At 32.4% G+C, this 4,630-nt stretch overlaps 1 long non-coding RNA gene across 1 annotated transcript; it reads left to right on the top strand.

Annotated features, from left to right (window-relative positions):
• LOC127714733 (uncharacterized) lies at nt 1–4,630 on the top strand. The gene is made up of 3 exons (XR_007987913.1): nt 1–58; nt 2,795–2,882; nt 3,857–4,630. It is a non-coding gene; the product is annotated as an uncharacterized LOC127714733 (long non-coding RNA).

The following is a 4,630-nucleotide window of genomic DNA, read 5'->3' on the forward strand; positions in this document are numbered from 1 at the left end:
ATTGTACCAAAAAATGAAAAAAATATTCAAAAAGAAGGCTCATAAAATTCAAATATTGGTAAGCACACACACTAACTTGTCACTACAGACATGATCTTTTTGTTAATGCGCCAAACTCTATTTTTCCACAGGACGATGTCGATGATGGGGAAAACCTAGTCCAAATAATTATGACGTCTTGCAAGGCTATTTAGGCGTCCCAGAAAAAAAATTAAAATAGCCTTGCCAGACGTCATAATTATTTGGACTAGGGAAAAAACAACAAATCATTAGTTCCCCAAATGAGTATCCTATATAGCTAGTTTAAAGGTTTTTTTAATATATACAAGTCATGATTATCATGATTATAGCTATTTCATTTTGGAATGGCACATATTCATGAAAAATCAACAAATGATCCGAAAGTTGGAAAGATGAATATAGTCCTCTGACTTCACAAACTTGGAAACAGTTGTGATGTTGCTTCGCTGAGCTATAGATAACCGTACGACCATCAACACATGATGAGCAAAATTCACACCATATAGACATAGGTGCTTGAGGACAGGAGTCGAGATTCACGTTGATAGTAAACATGCATATTAAGAGTAAAACTATGGTATATTAGTATATATATGGTACAAATAAGTGATATATATTGAAAAATCTAAGATTTATGATAATAAGGGGGAGGAACTATGAGGGGCTCAAAACAGGATCCTGTCCTCAAGCACCTATGCATATAGAAAGCTGTAAATATAATAAAAGGCCTCGAAATGACAAATGTAAAACAAATCAACAAGAAGCCTAACATTTATAATAGAATTTAAAATAAAATTGAAAATAGAAATGGGGAATGTGTCCGAGAGACAACAACCCGCCCAAAGAGCAGATGTGACTTCAATGCAGCGAGAAAATCCCACAACCTGAGGCATGCTTCAGCTGGCTCCTAAACAAAAATGTATACTTGTTCAGTGATAATGGACGTCATACTAAACTCCGAAATATATAAAAGAAACTAAAATTAAAAATCATACAAAACTGACAAATGCCATAGGCTCCTGACTTGGGACAGGTGCAAAAATATGGTTGGGTTAAAACTTAAAAGCCTATATACTGTAAATTTCAGAAACTATTGCATGCATTTATTAATATTGCCAATTAACATAATCATGATAATTTCCCTATGATTTAAGTTTTTGTTGTATATTGGGACTTTGGATAGTCTCGCAAGAATGCTTTCACCAATTTTTATGAAACTTTGGTGAATTGATAATATTTTATATATTGACATAAACTCCCTTTTCATTTTTATGACCCATAGTGGGTCAACCCTTGACCATCTGTCCGTCTGTCCCAGAGTCATTGGTTTTTGTTCTCTAATTTAGTTTGCCTCAACCAAATGTTATAAAACTTTAACAAAAGCTTATTACCACAATACTCAGATCAAGTGTGAATTTTGGTGGTGTCAGTGTTACCGTTCTAGAGTTATGCCCCTTTACAAATGGAAAAATTGCTGAATTTTTGGTTTCCCGCTCTCTAACTTTAACTTTAGTTTGCCTCAACCAAATGTTATGAAATTTGCACACAATGCTTATTACCACTAAAAACAGTCTGAATTTTGGTGGTGTCACTTTTACTGTTCTAGAGTTATGTCCTTTACAAATGGAAAAAATGATGAATTTTTCGTTTCCGTCCTCTAAATTAAGTTTGCCTTAACCAAATTTTATTAAACTTTAACGCAATACTTTTTACCACAAAATCAGATCAAGTTATAATTTTAGTAGTATATACTATAAATTTTACTGTTCTTTATATGATATGCAAGCCGGAGTATCATCCCCTATTTATTTTTATATAAGATGCAGAGTTATGGAATTTTAGTTGTTGAAAAATTGTTTAAAATTGTCCATTTTCACACTTTGGAAGGTTTAATAATTGTTTTTGTTCAAAAATCACGGCCTTAAACTTATATACACTTGCGATATCCTTAAATGGAGCCATATTATTTTCATGTTTTGTTTCAATGAATACCACTCTGTGTGCATGTCCTTTTTTAGCTCACCTGGCTCGAAAGGCCAAGTGAGCTTTTCTCATCACTTGGCATCTGTTGTCCGTCGTCGTCCGTCGCCGTTGTTAACTTTTTACATTTTGAACTTTTTCTAGAGAACCACTGAATGGAATGGAATCAAACATGGCATGAATGTTCCTTATGAGGTGCTGACCAAGAGTTGTTACTTTGTTGCCGATCTATCATCCAAGATGGCCAGCAGCGGGGGACTTAGTTTAAGATAGGACCCTATAGAAAATACATACAAATGTCTTCTTTTAGAGAACCACTGAATGGAATGAAACCAAACATAGCATGAATGTTCCTTATAAGGTGTTTGACCAAGTGTTGTTACTCTGTAGCCGATCCATCATCCAAGATGGCCTCCAGCTGAGTAGGACAATATTAAACCAAATATGGCCTCAATCATTATTAAAGTATCTGTTATGATTTTTGTCTTTTTTATATGATTTCAAAAACCCAAATAGAGTCAGGTGAGAGACACAGGCTCTTTAGAGCCTGTAGTTTTGTTTTTTAGGGGCGGGTCTTAGTTGCGCAGTGCTCACAGTTTTTCTATAATGTAGTTGATCATTAAAATTCATTTAAAGCATAAACCCAAGCTTAAAGGGCAACAAGCTTATCAAGCACTCATGGTACAGTTTTTTTTATTAAACACGCATTGATATATACATTAAATAGCAAAATAATTATTGATGCAAGATGTCATTAAATACTAGTAATAATTTTTACTCTTTTTATGTGTAGGACAAGAACTATAGAAGATACAGAGAAATTATAAACAGCAGACATGATAGGCAATTTAAAATTTGCAGAAGTCAACAAAACCTAAATGGTAAGTAGACTCATCATAGATACCAGGATTAAATTTTGTATTTACGCCAGACGCGCGTTTCGTCTACAAAACATTCATCAGTGATACTCGATAAGACTCATAAGGCCACTTTTATAAAAGTTATTGCCCTTGAAAGATGATTATCATGATTATTATAAAAATAAAAGGATGTGGTATATTAAATATGAAAATTATTGATCATGGCTCTAAGAAAGCAATTATAGGCCAGTGACGGCCTTCAATAATGAGAAAATCCATACCCTATTGTCAAGGTAGTCGGCTATAAAAGGCCCTCAGACGAAAAATTGAAATAATCCCAACTCTAGAATTAATAGCCTAGTTTGTAACAAAAAAAATAAAAAAAAATAAATATGACAGATATGAAACAACAACAACCACTAAATTTTAGTTTCAGAATAAACTACAGGCTCCGAACTTGGGACAGGCACAATCAGAATATGGCAAGGTTATATAAAAATAAGAAGATGTGGCATGATTGCCAATAAGACAACTCTTCACCAGACAACAAATTACATACCGGTAGATTTCCTGCAAAAAAAAATAAACAGTCAGGACTTAGCAGGAAATTTATACCTTTCCCTTAATCGAAAAGACACAAAGATCTGTTAGTACTCACAGTTACTGACAGCTAGTTAAAAATCAATCATGTAATAAAAAAATCAGGTTTGTGAGCACTCAACCCTACCTTAACTTTGGACAGTGGTTTAACAGCTCAACATATAAAGAACAAACTGTAAAATAACCGTTGCAATTGCCTCAACTCGAAAGATTGATAAAATGCACAAAATCAACTAATATAAAAACCCATAGACAAAAAGCATGGAATTAAGAGAACTCACAAGTAAGAAAGGAAATATTCTTTAAATGTTCATAAATATGACAAAATAAGCTTTTTTATTGATGTTTCTCTCTCCATTTATAACATTTTATTTGTTTATTTTGTGTAGTTATAGGTGATCAGACATCTTGGTTTTCATGATCAATAGGTCAATACTGAAGAGGAAACTGAAAGTTGATATATATCTACATGGTGCGCTAATTGGATTAATTTGAAATGGAATGTGTGCTTTCCTGCAAAAAGTAAATAGGAAATTTCATCATAATCACATGATAATGGCTATAAACAAAATGGAGTTCTATCATAGATGCAGAAAAACACAATTGTATAAATGCAACAACATATTATATATATTCGTCGAAAGAAGAGAGAAATGAAGACAAAAATAGTATTTTGTTGTTGAAAGGAACACCAGCTTTATCCACTCATTTACATCGCTCCCTCATATCAAATATACTGAAGAAGATCTTCGAAGAACTAATTGCAAAAATGTTTTCTCTAAGAATTGAAGAAAATTGTTTAGTGAATGGAATAATTTATGCATTGAACTCTTACGTAGTGGATTGAATAACTGTACACAGCAGCTGAAACAGAGGAAAATTAAAATTTACAAGAAAAGTGTTTATTTTATTATTTAATTTGCAAATATGAACGCATTCTTAAGAACACCACAAATGGTATGACATTCAAATTGGTTGCTTATTAATGTTTACAATTGAAACAATAACAAAGAAAACAGAATACTTTGCTACAAAAAATATTTTATAAATCAAAGTTAAAGTCATATAAAGTATGTACAATACCTTGACCTAAACTGTCACACTCACTGTATTGTTTTTGTATGTCATAATAATTATGAGTAAAAAATTTATTAAAGTTTTAAATATCA

This window comes from Mytilus californianus, unplaced genomic scaffold (assembly GCF_021869535.1).
Source record: "Mytilus californianus isolate M0D057914Y unplaced genomic scaffold, xbMytCali1.0.p SCAF_9, whole genome shotgun sequence".
NCBI lineage: Eukaryota > Metazoa > Mollusca > Bivalvia > Mytilida > Mytilidae > Mytilus > Mytilus californianus.